This window comes from Taeniopygia guttata, chromosome 5 (genome assembly GCF_048771995.1).
Source record: "Taeniopygia guttata chromosome 5, bTaeGut7.mat, whole genome shotgun sequence".
NCBI lineage: Eukaryota > Metazoa > Chordata > Aves > Passeriformes > Estrildidae > Taeniopygia > Taeniopygia guttata.
The window spans coordinates 23505598-23532718 of NC_133030.1; the positions used below are offsets into that span (position 1 = coordinate 23505598).

Here is a 27121-nt window from a genome sequence, read left to right on the forward strand (position 1 = left end):
CCTCAAATTGTAACCTAAATTAATAAGGCATAGGAACCTTCACAGGAGTTTGACCAATTCTACAAATGACAGAAATACACACAAATCATCTGTGTAGCTCTTGGTCATCATTTAAGGCAAATACACAGAAAAAGAAAACTGTGCTGATTTTGGCTGGGGCAGAGTTAATTTTCTTCCAGTGGTTGGTGTGGGGCTGTGTTCTGGATTTGAGCTGAGCAGAGGGTTGGTAATACAGAGATGTTTTTGTTATTGCTGAGTGGCACTTGCACAGTTTCAAGGCCTTTTCTGCTTCTCCCCAGCAAGGAGGCTTGGATAGCGTAAGAAGCTGGGGAGGGGACACAGCTGGGACAGCTGACTCCAACTGGCCACGGGGATATTCCAGATCATTTGGTGTCATGTTCAGCATATAAACCTGGGGAAATAGGAAGGTAGTATGGGGGATGAGTGATCGTGTTTATCTTCCCCAGTAACCATTGCATGTGATGGGGCCCTGACTTTCATGGGTATGGCTGAACACCTGCCCACAGGAACAGTGAATTAATTCCTTGTTTTGCTTTGCTTGTAAGAGAACTTCTGTTTTACCTCTCAAATTGTCTTTATTTCAACCTACAAGTTTATTCTCTTTTACTCTTCTAAATCTCTCCCACATCCCGTTGTGCAAGGCTTAGTTGCCAGCTGGAACTGAACCACAACCCAAACAAGCAAAAAAGCCCAAACAGCAACAACAAAGAAAAAAAAAAAAAAACAAACCAAAAAAAACCCCAAAAAACCCAAAAAAACCCCAACCAAGAGAAAACAAACAAGCACAAATGAATTGCCGTTGCCTGATGTTAATGACCATTGACCACAACTACTCACTACTAGATGAATCTGCTATTTAAGGAATGCATGTTTCTTGTGCTGGAGTCTTCAGGTTTTATTAAATATCACAACACAAAAATCTACAGCATCCCTGATTATATGATGTCATGTCACATAAATCCCACGTAAAATATGTATTATAAACCACTTAGTACCTTCACAGACCAATACACTTCAGAATGATTTGAAAATTACCTACAGAAATTTTTAATGAAATCAGTGTTTCTTTTATTCAGACTATATAAATAATTTGTTATTAATAATTTGGAAGCTACAAATCTACTTCCTTTCTGCCAGGATCAATTCCCTCTAATTCTGCTCTAAGAACACTAATTATGTTACTATAGCTATATATAAGAGTCCAGACTGTACTCTAATGGACAGCCTCTCTTCAATGGGAAAAACAAAATATTGCATCAGTCAAAGGAAGAGGTAGCCTCTTACTTGCCTCTCTCATGTAAAACAGGACAAAAATGCTCTATAAAAAATTCTATGCTCCATAGGGATTTATTTGGGTTTTTTTTTTCCTCAAGTGATTGAGAGGTACATACTGTATAGAAGTGACATTTCACCATCAAAAAAAATCTTACTCTTGACATGAATTTTTATTATGAAAATTCAATAAAATAATTTTGACCTTTTGGCAGTTTGGCACTTTTCAGGGTCAACTATTCTGCTAAAAAGACTGGAAAATTATTCATTAATGTGAGTAAATGCATTTTTTTGCATAACAACATTACCATGTTTTTGTGAGCAAAAGCAATGTGATGCTTTCTCAACAACATGAAAATTTAATTAGGATTAATTTTAATTTAATTCTTTTAACTTGAGAGTTGCTGTACTTTCTGCAGACCACATAAACACTTTAAGACAACGAGAGTCCATACAACTTTTCTTGTATTTCTTCCAATGTAACAGTGAATTCAATTGCAATAAGCCAATCCATATCACATACGGTCAGAATTGTGTCATTTCTTTCATTAATTCATCCTCTCAGAAAAGTTGTGATGGTGGGCTACTCCCTTCACTCTGCAGTGTGGAGCTTCATTTCAATGCAAACTTGCATCTCACATCAAATGTCTCATTAAGCATATATGATTCATAATTTTGATTACCATTTTAATAATCACCAGCTCTCTGTAAAAATTACTGTGCCAACAGCAGGATAAAACAGCAGTTAGCTATACTAAAAATTTTACTCATTATTTTGAAATCTGTTTCATCATCCTGTTTCTGACTCATCTGTTTATACCATCAGGTGGTAATTCACTAACATTACCAGATGTAAAGATTGTACAAGCTTCATTTTCCACTTGGACCCTCCCCCGTTCTTTCTATGAAATAGGTTTGCATACATTGCATCATCACTTCCACTTATGTTCTCCTTTCTGCCCTTCATACTTCTCAAATTTCTTTTTCAGTTTGAATGGAATGACTTTTCCAGGCTTTTTAAGTAGAGCTGAAATACAGCCCCACTTGAACATGAGTTCCGTGTCTTACAACTTCGGAAAGCTGGTAGTCCAACTCTGCACAAGGGTTATTGTCTCTTATGAAAATTGCACTGCTATTCTTGCTTAATAATATCTCAACAAAAAATAACCCTGGGAAGACATAACAAAACATTATGCATCAAAAAAAAAAAGGCATCAAAAATGCATTTAAAAAAGTTTTAGTAGCAGAAAAGTGATTTTTTTCTAATGAACAATATGTAACTAAAATGCATAATTTCATTACTAGTGAAGGAAAGGGACTTTGTGACTTTCATTAGTACTGTTTTATCAAAGCAACTCACTGCAAAGTAGTTTCAGAAACCTGCTAATCTTGACAAGTTTTCTTTCATAAAATTCACTTTACAACCAATATGCATATGTAATAACTTGCAAAAAAATCCTCTTTTTTTCGTCTTCTTTTTTAATTTAATTAAAGGAAATTAAAGGTAAAAGGAAAAATAAAAAGCAAGACACTACATGATACATAAAACTCAGCAATGAATAATATTCCTATTGATGTCCCAATTAAAAATACTCATTTGGAAGCAAACACTGATAAAAGACTGCAGGACATAAAGTGTGCTGAACTATTCATACATTGCACTTGACATGATAGTCACCAGTTTGACATACGATTGGCAAGAGGAAGGAAAAAAAAGAAAGAGAGAAAGATGGAAAGGAACAAGTAACACAAATTGATGGTTAGAGAAGGATTTTAAAGCATTACCAAAAAAGCCAATGGAGAAATGTGGTAGCTAAAGAGTTGTTTTCCATGCTTGAAGAAAATGTCAAATCACAGATTCAACGTCTGACTTAAAAAATATTTTTTTTACAGCTCACTTCAGTTTCCCTGTTTGGATAAAGTGCAAAGTATTTAGATTTAAGAGATTGAACTCCAATTCCATTTCAATCCAAGGCAAAGCTTCCACTGAGAACAATATTTCTGTCAAGTTTAAATATTCTGAAAGACCTTAATCAAGCTTTCCTCTTCTTCAGAGCATGCTGTTTGTTTTACAGGGAGACTAAGAACTGTCTTCTGAAGTCTGTCTTGCAAAATATAAGTACAGACCATTGAAATGTTTCAATGTTTGTGCAAGTAGGAAAGAAGCACATTCAACATCAAAATTATCAGTTATTAAAACTCTTATTTTGTTAGTAGACACTTTAACTTCCAGATTAAATACTCTGCGTGACATTAATGTACTCTTTATCTCATTATGTACCTAACTTTATGAAAACATTAGAGTTGCTGTGGATGAATCACTTCTGTTCAGCTGTGACATCAATTAAGTTAGGCTGAGTGGGGCAACAGCTTCTCTGCTTGAGGTTAAATTGTTGCAAACATCCATTCAAAATAAAATTGGCAACATTAATGCCATTAGAGACTCTTTTTGTTTAGTGCTTTTATTTCAATGTGTAAAACTAATGCAAAAGAAAAAACAAGCATTAATGAAAAACATATGGTACAATATTTGTTTGTGGCAGAAACAATGCTTAATTAATCTCCTATTACTCACTATTACCATTATATCATACTTGTAAAATGACATGGATTTTGATGAAAAAACATACCCTTAGAAATGAAATAGGATAATAATTAATCTAGATCAGAAAAAGTCACTTCAGTCTGCAAATATTCACCTCAGAAATCAATCTTCACAGTGCTAATGGTTTTTAGGTTCCTGTACTCACAGATACCATTACATAAACGTGTCACAGTACTTAAGTATGAACCTACTTTTTAATTTAAAATCTGGCTTTGATCAAACAATTGCCAAAGGCCTCTATGACTGTGTGACTTTCTGTTTTCCACCTTAACAACCTCCTTGCTACAGCTTTCCACCTAACAACAGAAGTAACACGTAGATAATGCTCCTCCGCTGTCACTGCAAACTGCTGCATGGAAGGATATAGAATATTTTAATTCAAAACCACACAAACTACATTAAACTGCTTCTGGGATTCACTGAAAAATCAGTGAAAAGCCCAAGGGATGAGAGGACAGAGACTGGTCAAAAATACAGTTCAAAGCAGCAACACTTTAACTGAAGTCCTGTTAGTTTCTGCAGCAATCCCTAGACCATTATCCACTTGTCTTTATGATCTAGTAATAACTTTGGCTGACCATTATACACCATATGATAACTACATACCACAAAACAATTAAAAAATATATTAGATTTCACAATCAAATGTGTTCTTTCATATCTGCTTATTATTTATACTATCTAAATAACAGTGTACAAAAATAATATAATTTGCATGAAACAATTTTAAACTATTAATGACAAATTAATATTAATTAATTAAAATAATTACTATTAGTTGATAATATTGATAGAAAATTATTTGCACATGGTGGAGAGATCCACAGAATAAACTAAGTAAAAAGGGATCCAAAAGGATCACCAATCCAACTCCTGGCCCTGCACAAGAAACCCCAAGAGTCACACCATGTGCCTGAGAGCATTGTCTAAACACTTCTGGAACTCTTCAGGCTTGGTGCTGTGGCCACTTCCTGGGGAGCCTGTTCAGTGCCCAAACACCCTCTAGGTGAAAAATCTTTTCCTAATATCCAACCTAACCTCCCTTGACACAGTTTATCTGATCAGAGAGCACAGATGAGAGTCTGGCCCTCTGATTTGCTTTGTGAGGAAAGTTCAGGCCACAAGGAGGTCTCCTCTCAGTCTCCTTTTCTCCAGGGTGAACAGATCAAGTGATCTCAACTTCCTCATATGTTTTCCCCTCCAGGCCCTTCACCATCATTCACCAAGCTACTAACCACTAAAAATGATCTCTGAAAAATAAGGCAAGAACATCAATTAGTTGACACCATATCACCTATTGTTAATACTACTTTGCATTTTTTCTTCCAAACTGTTTTGGCATTATGCAATATGTTTGATTAATACTTCGGGGATTCAGGCCTGCAAGCAAATGTCATGCAACAAACCTTGCTTTAATTCAGATACAATAAAGTAATATATTAAACATTGTGTGCAGTAAATAAGTTTCATTCTTCAAGGTGACACATTGTACCGCTTCTAAGTTTGATATGCAATAATTCAGTTACCAAAGCAAGTGCACGTTATGATTTTCATACAGGTACACTTCAATAAAGTGCTATAATGCCACATGACACAACGTTTTATTTTAGTCCCACTTAAAAACAATGCATTATTAATTACAATACATTTTAAAAACAGTTAAAAATAGAACATCACCCAAGTAAAACCACTACAGTCAATAAGTAAGAATTATTTCACCAGCTTTAAAAATATCTATTATCTCATGAAATACAGTGCATAGAGATATAAAACTCAGTACAATTATATGCCAATGTGACATATATCTTCAGTATATAGAGGAAATTATAATGCACAAAAGAGGTAGCCAGGAGTGAGTTATATGTCTATTGATAGCCAAAGATTAATTTCACAGAGCTAACATGCATTATAATGATATAAAAAAATCACAATAGTTCCTATTGCTATGCTGTCTTTAATGTCTGGACCTCAGAGCACTTCACAAGCACTAATTGAAACAACATCCCTGCAAGGTGGATACATTTTATTGTTTGGGTTCTACAAATTGGAAAATGAAGGCACAAATAATTAAAACAGCTTGCCTCGGATCACAGGGCAAGCCATCAGCTAAACCAGAAATACAACTTTCAAATTGAAGTTCCCAGTTTTAATTCTTCTTAAATCTATGTGCACAAGAGTAATAAAAAAAATAAAACTCCTAACTAAGCACCTACTTTGAAATCAATAGCAATACTTCTGCTTTAATTGGTGGAAGTTCAACTGATCACCAAACAATGACAAAGCTATATTAACATCTTAACACATAAGATGGACAGTCTCCAGCTGGCTCCTGGAAACCTCCAAAGAGGGAGACTTCACTACATCATTTTCCAGTACTTCAACCTATCCCATCTTCTTAGGGAACTTCCTGTGTTCCAGTTTGTGCCCCTTGCTTCTGGTCCTCTTAATGGACAATACTGAAAAGAGCAAATGGACAATACTGAAAAGAGCATGTCTCTGTCTTCTTTACAGTCTCCTTTAAGGTATTAATAGGCATTAATACATTCCCCTCCTGAAGTTTGTGTTCTCCAGACTTAACAGTCCCAACTCTCTCAGCCTTGGCTCATTTTAACCTTTTTTTTTTTTTCCCCTGGGGAATGGAGGCATGAATAATCTAAAACTCCAAACTGCAGAGGACTAGACCCCAAATCCAAGGATAAAGGAATTAGGCATACATTTAGAAATAATTAAATTCCCAAACAATTCCAATTATCTGAATGTAAACTATTTAGACAATATCAAAGTGACCCCCACTATTTCCACCAATCATCAGATTATCCAACTTAACATCCTCCAGTATTTTACATGACATCAGAGTAGCTGTCTACCACATATTAAGCAGAAGATTTATTCTGTTTGTAGAATGGAACAAGTTATTATTATTTTATAGCCACTTTGAAAAAAAGTTCATAGAAATATTTATTTCAAAGGCTTCTAATGTTTTACTAATACAAACTTGTTTTTTTCTTCTCACAACCATATTTTCTTCACGTGTTCACTACAAAAATGATGGACATTCTTGTTAAAAACATTAAAAAAATAGGAATATTTTGAATAAAGTTAAAATGGAAGCCTTGTGTAATTTTTGGTTGAGTCATTCTTTATTTATCCTGAGAAACAAAACTAATTATTCATACAACCCAGCTGCTGTCTTGAAGCACATACTTTATTATACCAGTAAACATAGGATATATCAGATTTTTCTTTTCTAAATTAAATATTTTAGAAGTACTTAAGAGGAAAAACCATCACAAATGCCCTAAAGAAAATGATCATTGTAGCATAAAGGAAATTAGGGAAACGGGGGAGACTAAAGCACCTCTGCCTACAGAATCTTTTCCTCTGGTATAATATTGAGCTATTGCAACCTGATTATTCCAATCAGTTCTGATTATTTCAACTCCTACATGCCAAGCATTAGCAGTGCAGAGTATAATAGGAATAGCACACAGCTAAACTCAAGAGACAGAACCAAAAAAAACCACCAAGCTATTTCTTCTCTGCAAGGAAAAGCATTTCCTGTACTGGAAAACACAGAAGTGCCTGTAAACAGATATGCCCATTAAATCAGTTAGTCAGCAAGGTCCCTTTCAAAAGAGCAACATGGAAAACATCTTCTCAGGTTTTACTTAACTTTCTGTTCAAAGGATGGATGTTGAGCCTCAGGGATCAGCTGGTGACATGAAAATCTATCTTCCAAATCACTCGGGTGTTTTTCAGTAATGAGTTCCCACTTCCCTATCCCTGAAAGGCATGGCAAATAGAGTCATAGATCAAAGCAGCACATAGCCGAGTGAGTACAGCTATGGAAGCTAAAATGGCAAGGGCTGCTGTGTGGTAATGAAAAGGGCCATCACTAAAGATTTACTCTAGAATTCAGAACTGTCACTTTCAATTTGAAACAAGGGATCCATTAGCTTAGTGCACCTTTTATTGTTATTGATTTGCAATCTTTTATTTTCTTTTAATTTCAAACTGTCATTGAATGCACAACTGTTTTTTACTTCACTGAATAAGCCTTGATGATTTTGCTTTCAAATAATTATTCTCAAACCATGTTTTCTTCCTGCATCAGCTTCTTAATGAGTTTCACTAATATAGGTTTCCATTTACCTTAATTATATTTTTGGCAGATTTGCTTTTAGCCATGTCTCACCTTACCATGGTAGTTTTGTCACATCCTCTGGTTAAGCCAAAGTGGTCCTGAACAATTACTACTTCTACTAAAGTGTGTGTGTGTGGGCAGGGGGCTAAAGTGCATGAATGCTTTTATTCATACTTCATTAAAAAAGCCAAACAACCTCCCATCTAACTTAAGTAAATTGCAAGGAAATAAGCTACTTTCCCCCTTGGTAACAAAAAACTATTCAAAACAATACAAATAAAAGTGGCTGAGGAATTCCAGAACTGCAAGCCCCAAATATAAAAACTATGACAAAAAACTGAGACAAATATCATAATGAATTATATTTACACATAACCCTACCAGATAGCAATAACTCTGATATTTGTTCAACACCTTTGCCCTCGTACACCAGCCAAGCAAAACAATACATATTTTTATCTAAATCCAGTGAAGGCCTCACACATATACCTAAATTTCAATTAAAAACTAATATAAGGAAGTTATTCATATTAACTTAAATACATTTGTACTAAATTAAATACATCCTTACAGGCCTCATTGGATCAGGATCATAGCTCCCAGTGAGACCGAAGCCAATATACTAAACCTTAATCTGAGAAATAATCTTAACATAGTTTGAGATAAAGATATGGACACTTTAAATGGGTTATGACCATTCACTAGCATTAATAATACTAGAATAATATTAATATAATCACAGAATCATAAAATGTGTGGGAGTGACCACAGTAGGTCATCTGGTCCAACCTCCACGCTCCATCAGGGTCATCCTAGAGGACATAGCACAGGATTGTGTCCAGACGGTTCTAGAATATCTTCATTGAGGGGGACTCCACAGCCTCTCTGGGCAATCTGTTCCAGTGCTTGGTCACCTGCACAGTAAAGAAGCTCTTCCTTATGTTCACTTGGGACTTCCTGTGCATCACTTTCTGCCCACTGTCTCTTGTCATATTGCTTGGCGTCACCGAGAACGCTGGCCCCCATCCTCCTGACACCCTCCCTTCAGATACTGAGAGACATTGATGAGGTCCCCTCTCAGTTTGTTCTTGAGACTGAACAGGTGCAGCTCCCTTGACCTTTGCTTGTAAGAGAGATGCTCCAGTTCCTAAATTCACTTTTGTTGCCCTTCACTGAACTTAGTTTAGGGGCTCCAAGTCTCTCTAGTCCTGAGGAGCCCAGAACTGGACACAGAACTCCAGATATGCCTCACCAGGGCTGAGTACAGGGGCAGGATCACCTCCTGTGACCTGCTGGCAATCCTGCTCCAAATGCAACCCAGGATCCCATTGGCCTTCTTGGCCACTGCTGGCCATGGACAGCTTGTTTTCCACCAGAACACCCAGTTCCTTCTCCACAGAGCTGCTTTCCAAGAGCTCAGCCCCCAGCCTGTGCTGGTGCAGGGGGTAATTCCTCCCCAGGAGCAGAACCTGCACCTGCCGTGGTTGAATTTCAGATGGCTCTTCCTGCCCATCTCTCCAGCCTGTTGAGGCCCTTCTGAAGGATTGCACAGCACTCTGGGGTATGGGCCACTCCTCCTGGCTTTGAGTCAGCAGGGAACTCTGCCCCTTCCTCCAAGTCAGTGATGACTTATTTAAACAACAGTGGGCCCAGTATGGAACTCTGGTGGACAGCACCAATGACAGGGGTCCCACCATACCCTGTGCTGTTGATTACATCTTTCTGGGATCTTCCACTCAGCCAGTTCTCAATCCACCTCACTGTCCACTCATCCAGTCCACACTTCCTCAGTTTGCCTACAAGAATGTTGTGAAAGACTCTGTCAACAGCTCGGCTGAAGCTAAGACTAACAATATCCACTGCTCTCCCCTCATTCATCCAGGTAGCTGTTTCATTGTAGAAGGAATTCAGATTGGTCAAGCATGATTCACTTTTAATTAATCCATACTGACTACTCCCAACAATCATCTTGTAATCCCTGTGGTTAGAGATGGCCTCCAGAATGAGCTGGTCACTGCTTGATCCAGGGACTGAGCTGAGGCTGACTGGCCAGTGGTTCCTTGGGTCCTCCTTCTTGCCATTTTTGAAAATTTGGGCAACTTTTGCTTTCTTGCAGTCCTCAAACACATCTCTTGATCACCATGATTTTTCAAAGATGACCATAAGTATCCTCATTATAGTGTCCACCATTCTCTCAGGACTAATGGAGGCATTCCCTTGGGGCCTATGGACTTGTGAATGACAAATTTTTTCCTAGGTGTCCCCTAACCCAATCCTCTTTGACCAAGAGAATGTCTTCTAATATTCCTTTACCCTTCTAGGTCAGATTCCCAGGGGTTGATCTTGTCAATGAAGACCAATGCAAAGAAGGCTTTCAGTAATTGCGCCTCCTCTGCATCCTTTGTCACCAGGCCCCCCACCATTTAGTAATGGGTCCACATAATCCTTAGTTTTCCTTTTGTTATTGGTGTTTTTAAAGCATCCCATCTTGCTGTCCTTGACACACTTGGCCTGATTTATTCCAGATGGACCTTGGGCTTATCCCATTTCTACTTTCTCTAAAAACCTTCCTATATTCATCCTAGTGGCCCCACCATGTTTCAAACTCCTGTGTATTTCCTCCTCCTACCTGAGGAATGACAAAAGTTATTTATTCACCTATGGAGGTCTTTTCCCTCCTTTGCCCAAATTCTTGCTTATTAGGATGCATTGCTCTTAAGCCTGGAGGAAGTGATCCTTGAATATCAACCAACTCTCTTGGACCCCTTTCCCCTGCATTGTCGGAATCTGCGGGTATTGGTGATTCCGAGATTGTAGAAAGTCTCTGTCTTTCTGCCCCGTTGCCAAAGAAGAAGCCATAATTCATCTGTGCTGTTTTCAAGGTTGTTTATTCTGTTTATCTCTAACATGTTCTGCTGCCCTGCCGCAGGTCTGTCCTGCAGGGCAGCGTGTGGGGCTCTGCCCCTCAGTGGGATGGTACAAACATTATATACCAGAAACTACGTGTGCTATATTTACAATAATGTGCCAATATCTATCATCTACGTTGAACAATGTGTCCCCAGCCTAAACCAATAGAAAAATGCCAACACTACAGTGAAACATGGAGGGCATGAAGAAGGAGGAAAGGGACAAGACACACCCAATTCCTCCATCTTGTCCCCTCTGAACCCCTAATCTAGAAATCTAAAATTTTACTTTTGCACCCATGTCACACTTAATTATTACTCTTATCAAACACTCAAAGCTTGTAATTCATCCTGTAAGATTGAAAACTCCTCTCCATGGACAGAGATCACAGACAGTGTCTCTCGGGGCTCTGTCCAGGGGGGTTCCTGACCCCCTGCCAGGGTCCCAGACCTGCCAGGGCAGCCAGAGGGAAGCCCTGGATTCCCACACTGCATGACCTGTTCCCATGTGATTCTTTCAAGAAGATCCCTGAAGAAGCTAAAGTAAGCTCTCCTGAAGTCCATGGTTGCAATCTTGTTTTCCTGCTTCCTCCTTGACCTATAATGAAGTCTACAATCTCATGGTAACTACAGTTGAGACTCCTCTCAATCTTTATAATAGTAAATTATGCTTCTTGTAAATATATTTTATGACATAGTGATGCATGAATATTTTTCCTTTAAAGCTCAACTAACAAACCAAACCCAAAAGCATTTCCCAATTTTGCAGCTCTTTCTGTGTCATCACACATATGCCTGCAGCACCATCTTTTATTTTGTCATGGCAAAAAATCCAAACAGTTAAGCGGAACAGTTTGGATTTGTTTCCAAAGTTCTTTCGTACTCGGTTTCTGTAGCTGAAAGTCTTGGATACAGAAATTCCTGTCATAAAATGCAAAACACTTAATCTGCAGATAACTTAGTTGATCTGCAAATTCTGAAGTCCATATTCTTCCAATATACAGCTTTTATGTTGATAAGATAAATGCAACTGACACCTAAAAAAATTACCTGGTGCTGACCACAATTAAAAGTTCTAGTTTAGACAAAATTTCTGTATTCCTGACCCTGAACAGGCATAAAATTTCTCATTCCTGGAATTGTTCAAGGTCAGGTTGGACAGGGTTCTGACCAACATGATCTAGGCTAGATATTCCTGCTCATTACAGCAAGGTTGGACCAGATGACCTCTAAAAGTTCCTTCAAACCCAAACCATTCCAGGATTCTATGAAACTCACTGACATACACATTCAGACTTTAAATATTTTGCTGTGTTCCTATCTTTTACCTTATTTAGAAACTTAACTGAAACATGAATATTCAGGTTCACTTTATAATCCACAAAAGAGAGATGCTTAAGCAGATCTCAAAAAGTGATTTTATAAAATTAATCCTCCCAAAGAAACATACCATTAGATCTTTCCTTCAAAAAAGGTAACAGTTATTATTCTAAAGACTGTGATTCTGTAAAAAAACAAAACAAAACAAAAAAAACCCCAAGAAATTATTACAAAAGTACAGTTTTGTCAAATAAGTAATGGTTCTGTGTTGTAATAGAACTCTTATTCAACAGTATACCTTTATTTTCTAGTTGCAATTTCTAATAATATTTAGGACTCAGGATGACTGTATTTTTCAATTCCTCCAGCATGAAGATTTTAGCCAATTTTAGATATTTAGGCCATACCAAACTATCCTCTCATTATGTTTACTTTCTTCATGCTCTCACTCAGTTCATTGTAATCTGTATTTTAGATGAGGAACTACATTTGAACATAGATATTCTAATGGCAGCAAATCAAATACAATCAGCTACGTAAGTTTTCTTTTTATTTGTTCTCTGGTAAACAAGCATAATTAAGGTAGACAATCTTTCATTAAAATATTCCAATTAGGAGCTAAATGAGGACTGCTGAATTTTTGCACAGAATTTTTTCATATGATTCATTTGATAAATTATTTTTTCTGTCTTTCATTTCCAGCACTTCCTTTTAACATCTCTAAACCCCAAACAAAAAGAATCTTAGATTAAAAACAATCATTAGGAATGCACATTTTATAAATAACTGAGCCAATGAAGTGAAATGCATTATACAAAGAATTATTTTACAAAAATATGCATATTACAGTCTGATTTACCAGAAACCATACAAAGAGTGAAAAAAAGGCCCTGTCTCAAAGAATTAGTGGTTTTTTTTCAAAGCTGAAAATCGAATTCACTTATGTGAAAAATTACAAAGGTATAACAAAGCAAGCAAGTTGCCTCAAATTTTCCCAAATTAACTTTTTTTTCTCTCTCAAGTATTAATTGAAAATACCAGACACAGGAAATGCCTGAGATCTCACTTAATCAGAAAACTGAAGATGAATCAAATGACAAAGCTGGCAAAAATCTCAAGCCTTGATAATTCAGCTCTAATCCAACAGAGTTTAAAAAAGCCCAAAAAACCCCGACTAAACAAAAAAGTAATAGTTAACTGAGAAAGTTATGCCTCTGTATACTAAGGATGTTTAGGTATCCATTCCTTTGTATGCCAATGATATTTTAATGCACATTCCAGAGCATAAGACCCAGTTTTAAGATATTACCTGCCTATGTAAAATGATACAGTTCAACAATTCATATGCATTCACTGCTTAGCAAATATACTCCTGATGATTTTCTTTAATGCTTTCCTGTCCCCAAATTGTCTTCTGAATTTTCTCACACTTTATGCCCTTAAGATCACAAAACAGATTTTCCAGAAATACCTTTTCTGCCAGTTATGAAACAGTATTCAGGAAATTCCAACATACTCTAGTAAATTAAAAATATTCTTTCAAAATCCTCAGATATTTGGCTAGTCTTGGATTTACACAACATTAAGTTCAGCGTAGATTGGAGACATAGATCCTTCCCCCACAATGTGAGACTCATAGAGCAGATCTTTTGATTCTACTGTCAGGGCAAACCCAGGAACCACCTTCAAAGACATTGACCAGAAACTAAAATTCATACAGACTCATTAGAGGAGCCTAATTTGAATGAAACATCATAGTTTCTGCCCACCAAGAAATCCCTTTTTGTGCCTTAGGCTTCTCTAATACACAGCTAACCAAATTTTCCTAGCAGACGACCTAAAATGAAATTAAACTTGGACTAATTGTTTTTACTTTTATTTAACTTTCTTAGGCCAGGATTACTGCATATGTCATTTCATTTAGACTTGATTCTGTGAAACAGTTAATACCAAGTGCTTACATGTACAGAAAAGATTTTTAGAAAACATGTCAACAGTTGACAAGTCTGCTTTCTACAGAGATTTTACAAATTTCTAAATGCTACCAGTACATAAAAAGATTTTATAGCATAGCTATAGTCAACTGCACTACATTCCCTTTTAGAAGATAATCTGTTCAATGTACATAAGTGTGCCTTTGTGGAGTGTATTTGACCATCACAAATCTGACTTCTACAGCTGCAACTATTTTTCATTCCAACATACACTAAAATTCATCCATGCAATCTTAGCTGGGAATTCACAGCTCATTTCAAATATTTCATAAAACTTTGTTGGTGGAGGAAAAGCTCCTAAAACAAAAAATGACACAAAACTGACATACATTCTTTTCATCATTCAAGAAATGTGCAATACAATGACTTTTTTGCTGCACAGAGGAATAATAGAACTAATACAGACATCCAAAATAACCATTTTGGCAATTGCTTATGTTTTCTTGTTTCTTATTAAATACAGAATTTCTGCATCAGCAATAAACCAAGAAGTTTACACTTTCTTTGCCTTCCCTTTCTGCCTTCCAGCACTGGAAGATAAATTTCTTTTCATGACACTGTAACTCTTGTGCTGACAAACACAGAGAAGGGAAGAATTGGCTCAAAGCCACAGCTCCCAAAGCTCACTGCTTTACACAGATATGGTTAGATCTGAACTTAGCTTTCTGGGAAGGACAGTGCATGTTAGGTAAAAGAAGCACACTGGTTTTATATGTTCATCTTACATTCTTACAGGTCTTCTCAATTACCTCAGCTTTATACAATCTTATTTCTTAGGTACAGATCTGAGAGAAGATTATTTTAAAAAGCAGCAATGCTAATGAGATGGCTTTTAGCAGCTATTATCACCTGCTCTTATGTGGTTTTCACCTAAAAGAAGCCGGAACGTACTTTAGGATCAGAAAGCTCTGCTGTATATGTAATTCCCGTTCCTACCTTGGCCTAGATTGTCCTTAAATGGTTATTTCCTATTATTATATCAGAAATGCTATTAACTAAACAAGATTTGTCTACTTTGTCTACTCTTTAATGCATATATCCCGAAATTTAATTTGTTTCAGTTTCAGAAAGCTTTTTAGAAGTCTTCTTAATTTTTCTAATATAAAATGTAAACAAAATGTGTAGGTGTTTCTTTCATTACACAGTGTACAATTCAAGTATAAGCAAAATCCTGAGACCTTAACATTTAATCAAGAGTCATGCTTTCACTTCACCCTCTGCAGTAGTTCCTTTTAAATAAATATAATGGAAACATGATCATATATGACTAGGAATTGGCTCCAGGCAAAGACATTAATATAAATCTTTGATTAGTGATAGCCAAAAGTATAACTTTAAGGATAATCTTGCTTAGAAGTATTTAGTGTTTCAATAATTGTTACAAATAATACAAAAATAGCTAGTCATAAGCAACATATTACAACAAAACTATTTTTTTATCTTTGAATTGAAATTATTTTAAAGTATATTCAGTAATAGCTAATGTTTATTATTCAAAAATATTAATATTGTACAAAACATATTTACAGTGATTAAGTTTTAGAGTAACTTAACTATCCATCAACTTGGATAAGTACAATGCCATGGAAGACAAAAGGTGCTGCTTGCAGAAGAGGAATACCCATATAAAAACACTCTAAGAGATAAAAGGCTAAATCATATAATTTTACCCGTCAGCTGATCTCTTTAAATACAATTTTCTGTAAGGATAATAGATGTGCCATCAGCAACCATTACTTCTTTCTGTTTCAAGTTTTCATGTAATTTAAGAATGTATTTCAAAAACTCCCTTGCTTTTGAACAAAAAAACCCAAAAAACCAAAAAAAAACCAAAAAACCAAAAAAACAAACAAGCCAACCACAAAAACCTCTGAAATTAAGCATTTGTCATGCATTTATTAAACCTGACCTGACAAATGAAAAATTTTCTTGTTAGAAAAACCGAAACCCATTTAATTTATATTTCATTTCATCTTGGCTACAAAACAAAGAATTAAATTATGTGACTAAATTATCGGCATAGCTCAACATGTTATTGAGTCAAAATGTGAGCAAATGTAAAGCAATCCTCGACTGGATGCAGTCAATGTGCCGACAGTTGAATACCACAGTATAAAATGCTATTGCATAAAAGAGATTTTGGGGATGAGGGTCATTTCAATTGAGCTAAATAAACCAATAGTTTATTTTTCAAGAGCAGGAGATATCTACTTGATAAAATACAATCAAATTTAATAATAACTAATCAAAATTAACAAACAAGTACTTTGCTGCTTGATAGCAAATAAAGCAGGTTTATATTCTGTTAAGATTTTCCCTTTAGGATCTCACAAGCTTACAAGTGCCGTAAGCATTTGGAAGAAAAGCAAATCCATTTCTAATTTTGATTAATAAACTAACAGATTAGCAAGTTAAATATTTGTTACACTTGCTACCTTTCAAAAGTAATTCCATGAGAACAAGTGGCAAAAAAAAGTAGAAAGACTTTTTGGTTGATTTTAACCAAATTTTTTGAGTTTTTGAAGTACTGAAGCTGTAACTTGAGCATAGGAAGAAGTCAAGAAAATATTGCTGGACCTCAAGTTTGAAAACAACTTTTCATATGCAAATTTGATATAAAGTCACGCTGCAAATACCAGCCTGAAAAGACGGCAAAGATGCTTCAGAGGGAAAATATGTTTTCTCCAATCATCTCAATGGAGCTGTTCACGTTAACAATCATCTCTAAAACATAAGAGTCAGTTTTAATAAGTTACTGGAGAAATATAATCCAGAAGTTGCAAGCCCATCTTCACACTTCACTGATGCTAAGAATAAGAACCTTGCAGAATACACAGAAACTCGTTTGCACTTAAAGTACTGCATTAGCTGCAACTTCAAATGGTGAGGGTTGTAAAGGCAGCTTTATTTGAGTAGAATAAATTTCGTATAGGAAAGTCCTGGGGAGGCGTAACTCAGGGCAGCTCTATTTCAGTAACTGCTTCAGGAGCAGGTTAACTATCTTCAGAAATTTGCATAGTCTGGCTTACAAAAAACTGCTACATCCACTCAGAATTGGTCATACTGTCTGAACAGCTGTATTTTTCTGATATCATAAGGGTATTGGTTGTTATTGAAATTTCAGCCTTTCCAATGTGATGTTTTCTTTATTGTTTTTAGATACTCAGAGCCCCTAAATCATTGAATTCCATCACCAGAAAATTAAATATAAGCATCATTATAGCTTATATTTATATATTTATATTTATATTTATAAACCTGCTGTCAAACCGGGCCAATTGCACGTATTTTAGTTCTTTTAATTTGAGCACATAAATCTTCTTTATTAGTAGATGTTTAATATGTCAAATAAAGTTTATTTTTCTGCTTGGAATAATTATAGATTTATACATTTGATAATCAAGTAAAAATAAAGATTAAATCAATAGGAAACTTCAAAAGCATATAGAAGACTCTCAATTGAGTTAACCAGTGGAGTTTTTTGTGAATAAGCCTCTGAAGAAGTAGTTGAGGAATATTCAGAATATGGTCCTGACCAGAACAAAAGTAGTAAGAACTAGCAGGTACTCCTGTTTCTAGGCTCTTCCCTTGTTATTTGGACTTCGATATTAAATTAGTACATTTAAAAACTATAAAATAATGAGTCATTAAAAAAAAAAAGCATAGAGGAAAAGCTCTGAAAAGTCTGGGGAAGTTTACTTTCTTTCAGTAAACATGCTGCTTTCTTGCCAAAGAGTTAAAAGTCCCTGTTCAGTCGTAAAGAAAACTGTTCCGAGTAGAGCGGAAATGATCATCCTCTAGACTATTTGCTAGTCAGAGGAAAACTCAGAAATATAAAGCTTCATAGTTCACTGATCCCAACACTGAAACAGTCAAGAGAAAAAGACATCACAATCTGGATAAATAAATACGATCCAGTACCCTGGGGTTTCTTGATGGGTATATATTTTTCTTAGAAAAGGAGGAGGTTTTTCTCTGTGGACATGTGTTGGTAGACAGAAGAAAAGTCAAGACATTCTAATATATTTTAAGCAAAACAGAACAGCAGTATGGACTGGAAATATTCCTTGTCTTAGGGAAGTCTGCTGCCTAGGAACCCTGAGCCCTTAAGAAACTGGTTTGTGCCATCCCTGATTGTGCTTTCACTCTATACAAGTTTTAATAGAAAACGGCTTTGAGACTGCTTTCTAAAAATTAACATTGACACAGAAAGACTCACAAATGCTAATATATAATTTATTTTTCATTAAAATGAAAATGAATTAGATATAATGACCAAGTTCACCAGTCATTTTGGAGAAGGCAGATTATTTGGAAAGAGCTTTACATCATTAGTAATGCTGACAAGTCTTATTGTTTTACCATATTTTGTTATGCTGAGTTTACCTTTAAAACACTACTCCAAAAATGAATCTGCTTTGCAAAATTGTAATTTTCATGCTTTTCTTGGTAACCAGATTTTAATGCTGCATGTATAAAATAGTGAAAGAAAACAAAATCACGAAACCCTTACAAAGAATTTCCCCCACAAAGCCAAACTAAAACAATCACAAAACTTCTACTGTCCAAATACTTGGAGATTCAGAAAATAAGAGAATGGAGGTCTTTAGGATCTGATTCAGGGTTTTAAATAGTGAGAATGTTCAATTGTGCTAATTCAATTGAGCACAGACTGTAATGTTCTGCATACTCAAATGAAATCTAAAGAATAAAATGCTATCTTATACCAGGAAGCAATTCTTGAAACACTTTAATATGTGTCTTGAAACACTTTTATGTTCTGACATGTTTAATTACTGGAATATTTTGCCATTGTATCCTGGAATCAAAAGTGTTTTTTTGCATAAATTATCACAAAGAACATAGTTTATAGTAGCTTATATTTCAGCAGTGACTTAATTCCTATTACTCTAATGAAGCATCATTAAAATAATTGACTTAGTTGGAACCACTCACAGTAGTTAAGGTTTGTAGAACTGCAAGTATTAGCAGGACTGGAAAAGTTGAGAATAACTCAAGTATTTCTGCCTATAGTGAATAAAACTAGTGAGTAAATTGATTTATGATGCATCAAACTAATAAACTGGCTAAAAAACTCTAACTAGCATAGCTTTTATAATGACAGCTCATACAAGAAAAGAATATCAAGATTTATATTTCTGAGCTTTCTGAAAAAAAAATCAGTAAGTGTATTTGTGACAATTCCATTTTCTTATCTAAAACCACCAAGACAGATATATTTCTGCTCAGATACATTACTTACAAGGAGGAAGGATGGTTTTGTGCTTGTGGTCCACTCATAAATCTCCTCCACAGTTCTATTTCAGACTACTCACGCGACCTTAAGCAAATTACTTCATTACAGGGGGCCTCAGTTTCCTCAAATCTTCTCCATACTAAAACTGCAATCTGCTTCTGCAAGAATTCTGCTGGATTTGGATGGTTGAACATTACAGAGCAACATCAATATAATACAGCTGCTCAATATATGTACTCTAAATACACAACTGGGTTTTCAAAAGGTCTAGGAGACTAGTTGAAATGTAATAAAAATAAATAATGATAAATAATAAAATAAAAGAAACATACAGCCGTTAAGGCCTGTGTACTCAAGTTTTACTTCAGTTATTTTTAAGTAAAAAGATGTAACAGTATTTTATTAAGTAACTTCATTATGAGGATAAATTTAGTAACATTGGGCAACACACTCCAGAATATGAAATAGGAAAGAAATCATAGAAATGTCAGCCCCTTCACTGATAAGCCAATTTTTATGAATAGATTTTCTTTCAAGGTTTAATTTTAATTACCATTAAATCAGACTTCAGATTTTCTATCAAAATTCACTACTTTGACATCATCATTTGCTCATGTAGCTGTAAACACAAAATGGATATCACAGTTACGGGATATTCAAAGCAGTCTGCCATGCACGAGGATAAATAGGAGATGTCAACTAAAATTCAGAAAAGCTCATCTCTGATTCTTCATCAGAGGGATATCCTTGACAATAATAAGTTTCTAAAGAAATGTCATCCCAACATAGTGACAATGCCCCTGCCATCTGTTATTTTCATTTTGAAGGACTTGTGAGTGCCATCAGTAGGAAATCACCTCTGTTTGCCAAAACTGCTTTAGATCCTCTGTACGTACCTTTATGTCTCCTTATTCTTGTATGACTAATTTATGATCTGTCTCCTTCAGAGGCAGTTCTAGCCTCATTAAAACTGACTCCTGTTGCCTTGGGTGAGTGTGGCTTCAATGGGAAAGCAACATCTGAGCGCACTGGTTGACCTGAAACTTACTCTTTAACTCCAACCCAATCAGCTGTCAGAATTTTATCAAAAATGAGACAAATTGTAAGAAGGGAAAGTTTTATCCACATTACTTAATTAGATATGTTTTAATAAAGATGTGACCTACTGCCTCTCTTCCCACCTGCAAGCACTATAATTAAAGTTTCTCTAACAGAACAGCAAGCTATTTTAGGTGTCTTGCCATTTTAAAAAAATGAATACAATTCTGCAGGAACTTGAGAAGTGAAAAAGGAAAAAATGTCAACCTTAGTACTATGATAAATCTCTTTTTTTTTTTTTTTGTGGAGGGACAGTTAAACACTTAAAACAGCAAACAAAGGTAGCAGGTATTCTAAAAGTTCTGGTTGGCATCTCGGTCTTTTCCTCTAATCAGTAGGAACGTTTGTTGTGTAGAAGTGTTGAAAATCAACACACATTTGTTTATTTTGCCACATATGGGTACTCAGGGTCCTTAGCATCAAAGCCATCTGGACTTTCACAACTTATAAACACATAATCCCTCTTACTTATGTCAATGTGAGTGTAAAAAAAATATACAAATCATACACATTATTCAGTGATGGTTTTAGGTATTAATCTATGTGCATGGATCTGTTTGAACAAAAAAACTAACATGAAAGAAAAAAAGCAAACCTGTAAATGAATACAATTTTTATCTAAATGGAGGTAAACTCAATTACGTCATTTTGTAGTGTTTCTATTCCAGGAAATAACTACCAGTGAATAACATTAAGAAAATATAAAATGTTGCAAAACTAATTTTCCAACTTTGAAAATAACAAATAAATAAATTCTCAAAATTTATTCATTTACCGAATTCAACACATGTTTGATAAATCCTTAAAATGCCACATTGGGAGAATAATCCATTCACAAGCACAGACAAAGCAAAATCAATGAGCAACCTTATCCTAAAACTGAGAATCTCTACTATCGATTATAGTTGCTATGCAGGGGACCTGAATTATGAATATGAGAGTCCACAAGAATAAAGAGTAAAACAAAAACTAATGTCTCTAGTATAGGATGCTAGTAAGTTTAATTCCAAACAGGCCTTAGTTTTATTCTTAGTGTTATTTGAAGAGACTAAAAGTCAATGGGTTTTAAAGAGTTTGAACTTCATATCCACAAACTGACATGCTACATGAAAAAAATGATGAGATCAAGACAACCAAACATGTTATGAAAAGCCACAGGCAGGTTGATACTCTCAGCACGTTCAAAGAAAAGCATCCTAAGTCAGTGAGTGAAGGTGTTTCAAGTAAGTGCTGTAAGACAGTGTGCTGAAAGGCTCAGCACTGAGCCAGCACTGACAGCAGCAGTCAATGTGCCCCTTTAAGCAAAACAATGCCTGCTTACTGAAATACTTCATGGATAGTAAGCTTAAAATCTCAGATGCAGAAAAACTGTTTAGACTTCCATCACATTTCTGAGCATAAAACCTAATCTTATCCAGATATACAAACAGACAAAAAAATGTATTTCCTATGGTTAAATAATTTCAACTGAACTTACCGACCTGTAAATATCAGTGGAAATGGAATATTGCAGGTCAGAAAGTGACTTCAAATCAGAATAAGCAGGCTTAATGAAAAAAGTAATTATGAAACCTTAAATAGTAGACTAGAAATTGTCTGTAAGACAAAGGAAATTGTCTTTTTTGTCTACTCTGCCCTAGAAAACTTTCAATTCAAAATTATCTCTGTAGTGGGAAGTCACACTTCTAGACAGCAAACAGTGATCTAGAAACTGTACTTTGTGAAAGTAAATGAAACAAACAGCTGTTATTGAGTTTAGAAAAGACACAAGTGAGGGATGTTAAAGACCACTGCAAAGAGATTAAACTGCTCTCCATTAAACATTCTGGGTAGCTCAACAAGAAATATTTTGCAGTTATCACAAAGACAACACATTTTAGGGTAATTTCTACAAGCGAGTATTAGAACACATCACTAATGAATCATTAATATTCTAAAATTCAGTTAGATTATGTTTCAGGAAGTGTACACTGCAGCTCTTGTCTTCTAGAGGACAAGGACATAGAAATGTCCAAAGATGGCCTGGAGGACTTTCTCATATCCTTCTGTAAGTTTTGTACATCATTTTCTGGTATTTAAAATCTCATTTAAATGGTAATTTTTGTTTGATTATACATAATTTTTAGTAGTCTCAGACAGAAAGTGAAATTTGGAATCATCAACAGTGCAGGTTTTTTCCTCTCTCTTTTTCTCTGTTACTCTACTCTCTTACAAAAGGCTCCTCATTTCTAATGAAATTATACTATTAATTCTGAAAAGTATACATTTCTTTTAACAACCTTATATCCTGGAAAAAAAAAATAGGGCTTTTAAGTAATTGTTTCACTTCTTCACTCTCTGAAAACAGTGTAAGAAATTTAGGATTTCTTCTGGATTTCAGCTTTATTTAATCTTTACATTTACTTACTCCAATTATAACAACAAATTGCCTGAAACATTAAATGCAGAGCTTGTGTACAAAATCTATTAGATATATAAGTGGTATGGCTGCTTTTATCCTTCCCTGCTAACCTTGCTGCTCTCCATTTCTCATGAAAGAGAAGCACTTGCATTAGTGCACTATTGTTATTGATTTATTTTCAGTAATATCCCTGCTAAGTATTTGACAGCATTACAAGAGGCAAGAAACACAGTCTTTTCTACAAGTAATGAAAACAGTGATAAAGCCCCAGTAATGAAGAGCAGTAACATTACCTTTCAAAAGTATTCAGTGGAAACTTACCCAAAGCACTGAACCATCCTGCAAAAGTTTCTGTCCCATGAAAAAGTTGGATGCTCACATGAGTTTATTTCAGAATAATGCCTTGCAAAGAACAAAATATAACATAGAGCAAAACCACCACCATTTCAAAGGGTTCTCCCACTCTGAGAGCAACATAATACTGACCTCTGTGTAGCAAAACACACAATAGGAATGTTCACACTCAATCCCTCCTGGGATAAAACAATTTACTGTGCTAAACAAAGATACTATTTCAGACTCTGAATGATTCAATCCATTTTAGAACAGAAAGGTAAAGAGTTATGTGAATTTGTATTTGCATATTGCGTTATTTTAGGGAAATCCAGACCTCCAAACATATGCAGAAGATAATAGTCATATTGGCTGTAAAAATCTAATTTAAATCAGAATCCAAAATCAACCTTCAGCAAAGATAAAAACTACTGTATTGCACAGCTAGTATAGTAAATTTTCTTGGTAAAATACATGGTATTGACAGTATCACAAGTCAAAACAGGTATTCTTCTGAATACTGAGCTGCCTGCTGCACTTGCTCCTACAAGTGGCCCCTTGCAAAGCAATATAAAATCAATCCTTCCAAATAACTGTAGTTAGAATTTTAACCAAATGAAACTGTCAGATATTTTTCTTGCAATTATCCACCTTTTCATTCATCATCTTTCTTGAACATTGGGTTGTCAGCTATGAGTCTCTGAAGTATTCAATTGCTTTTTAGAGTAGCAACTTGTAGAAACTCACATTTTGGTGTTTGATCTAGTCTCCTAGCTATGATTTGTTGTGAGGGGCCATCCTTCATCACCAAGGTTTCCTTTAGTGTGATGAGTTAGGTTGCATGACTGAAATAACTTCAACCCAGTAATTCTTTAAAGCAACCTTGAGAATTCACACCTACCTACCATAATAGGAAGACATTGGCATCAAGGTGGTCTCATCTTCTTTACCTATTTTAAAACTCTAAATGACAGTGGTGGGGTGACCCTGACTGCATGACATGTACCCAACAAGCTTTTCTATCACTCCCCCTTCTCATCTGGACAGGGACAGTAAATATAACAAAAGAGTCATGAGTCAAGCTAAGGACGGGGGAGATCACTCACAATTACCATCACAGGAAAGACAGACTCAACTCAGAGAATTAATTTAATTTATTGCCAATGAAGTCACTGCAGGATAATGAGATATAAAAACTAAACATTCAAACACCTTCCTCTCACCCCCTGTTTGTTCCTGGGCTCAGTCTCCCTCCCACAATTTTCTCTCCATCCTCCCATGGCAATGGCACAGAGAAGGGGGACTACAGTCAGGTCATCACATGTCTCTCTTGATCCTTCCTCCTCAGAGGAAGGACTCCTCACACTCTTCCCCTGCTTCAGCATGGGGTACATCTCATTGGATACAAGTCTCCATGAACTTCTCCAGCATGACTCCTTCCCACAGGCTGCAGTTTATTAACTGCTCTAACATGGCTTTCCTCCACAGGGTGCAGTCCTTTAGGACCAGGCTGCTCCAGCCCGAGCTCTCTCTGGAGTCACAAATCCTGCAGGACCCTGCTCCAGTGTGGGTCTCCCACAAGTCCACAGGTCCTGCCAGGAGACTGAACAAGTGTGGGCTTCCCACAGGGAAACAGCCTCCCTTGGACATCCACATCCTCTAGTATGGGTTCCTCCATGCACTGAAAGTAGATATTTACCTCACCATGGACCTCCATGAGCTGCAGGGGCACAGCCTGACTCAGCATGGGCTACTCCACAGGCTGCAGAGGAATCTCTGCTCTGGAGCACCTCCCTCCCCTCCTTCTGCACTGACCTTGGTGTCTGCAGGGCTGTTTTTCTCACATGTTCTCACTCTGGCTGATGTTCTGCAACTGGGATTTCTCTCCCTATTTTTGAATAAGGTATCACAGGGGTATTGCTCACTACTACTATGAGCTCAGCTTTAGTCAATGGCTCTAAAGGTTCCATATGGCAAAGTTCCAGCAGCTTCTTACTGAAGCTGCCCCTCTCCAATCTCAAAACTTTGCCACTCAAACCTAATACAATGATTCTCATTTTTAATTTCTATCAGTTTAGCCACCAAGACGATAGCATTTATTTTCCCTAGTGTACACTCTATTATTTAGCACATTCACTGAAACAGAAGAATAGCAAGTAATTCAGCTTGCAAAACCTCCAGGCAAAGCATGAGCTCTCTTTGTACTGTGATTAGTTCTGATAATAAGCCATAGGCCCCCGGTACTGTACAGTGTTTAGTGCTGAGCAACCTTTACACATTTCTACAAAGCAGTTTCAGGTAGAAAGCACAAAAGGTACTCTGTTGGTATCATCCTCTTATGACTGTTTGTATTTTCTAAGCAGATTCATGTGCTATTTAAAGTAATGGGATGCTTTCATTTATGGGATAAATTCAATAAGAAACTATCAGCTTGTTTCAACAGAAAATGATATTTTCTAGCCATGAAAACGACCAACCAGAGAATATTTTCATTAAACTTAGAAACACTCCTTCTTTAACACTCACATTACCACAGAAAAACATTAGAACAAGAGTGACAAATATAGCATGTCAGGCCATATTTTTCAGCATCAAAAGCACTGTCACTCATAACGGAATGCCAGCTGTGGAAAAGAGGGCCTCCTTAGCCACCATGAAAATGTCAAGTGTCCCTGTCAGGTACAGCCAGGTTCTTGGTGATGGGCTGTCCTATCAAGGTTCTCTAAGGAAAGTAGAAGTTGCTTTTCTTTCACTGTATTTGAATGAAGATACAATAACACCTATTTTTAGCACACGGCAAAACCAGCTACTTCTATCCACTACTATAAGCCACTGTTTTGTCTTTAAAACTAAACACATTTGAAAAGAGACAAGTTTCATAGAACTAGTTAAGTACATTGTGCTACCCTTCCATGCATAGATTTTAGCTTTCATTTTTAACTCTAAATAGTATTATTTACTAATTATTGGTGGATAACATATACATATATCTGAGCATCATAACTGATAACATCTTAATATAGTTTAAAAAATTAATTGCAAAACTTCCCACTGTCATACTCCTTAAAAAGAAAATTTTTCTAAGAATAGCAGAAAAACAGAAGATTTATTTTCCACCTCAGAGCTAGACTCCACAGAGCACGTAACACCCCTTTGAAAGAGACAGTGAGAGCTAGTAGCATTTCTTTACAATTTTGAATTTTGAGAAATACAAGAAAGATGACATACTACAGTGGACAGAGTCAAAATTCTAGTACTAAAGATGGCAAACACTGATGAAAAGGGAAATCAGAAATTATTACCAAGACACAAAAAGATAAGAAATATATAAAAGGGTATTACTTAAAATATTAGAAAGGTTTCTTAGATTGGTTTTTATTATAGACACAAAGCCCTGTAATGTAACTAAACAAATAAATAGCAATCCCAGCATCATCAAAAAAAAAAAAAATGGGGATTGAACATTTATTGAACATAAGTATTTTTTTTCCAAAAAGAAAGTGACAATTAGGAAATGTGGCAATCTATATTTTATTTTAATATATGATTTAATAAATAAAGAGGCTGAAGATAATAGCTCATAACTAGAGGACTCTCAAGAGTTTATGGCATCTATGCTGTAACATTTTATATATCTCAGACAGAAGAGACTTTTTAGTGCAAATTATCTTTTTTGAATAGTCATGGAGACCAAAAATTAAAATTTTCTGGTGACTTATTTATAAAAATTTCTGTATTTTTGTTTGAAATTCATGGCTTAAAACCTG

The 27121-nt window shown here is 35.7% G+C and overlaps 1 protein-coding gene across 17 annotated transcripts in view; it reads right to left on the reverse strand.

Moving 5' to 3' along the window:
* Positions 1-27121, reverse strand: part of LRRC4C (leucine rich repeat containing 4C) — a 481162-nt gene that overhangs the window by 227564 nt on the left and 226477 nt on the right. Inside the window, exons 3-4 of one of the 17 annotated variants that reach the window (XR_012056313.1) lie at positions 12402-12455; positions 770-7681 (exon numbers count right to left, since the gene is read on the reverse strand). The exons of 15 other annotated variants lie outside the window; for them this stretch is intronic. The gene's annotated coding sequence lies outside the window, so the exon portion shown is untranslated. Of the gene's footprint in view, positions 1-769; positions 7682-12401; positions 12456-27121 lie in introns of those variants that run through there. One more of the 17 variants, XR_012056314.1, reaches the window with a different exon arrangement.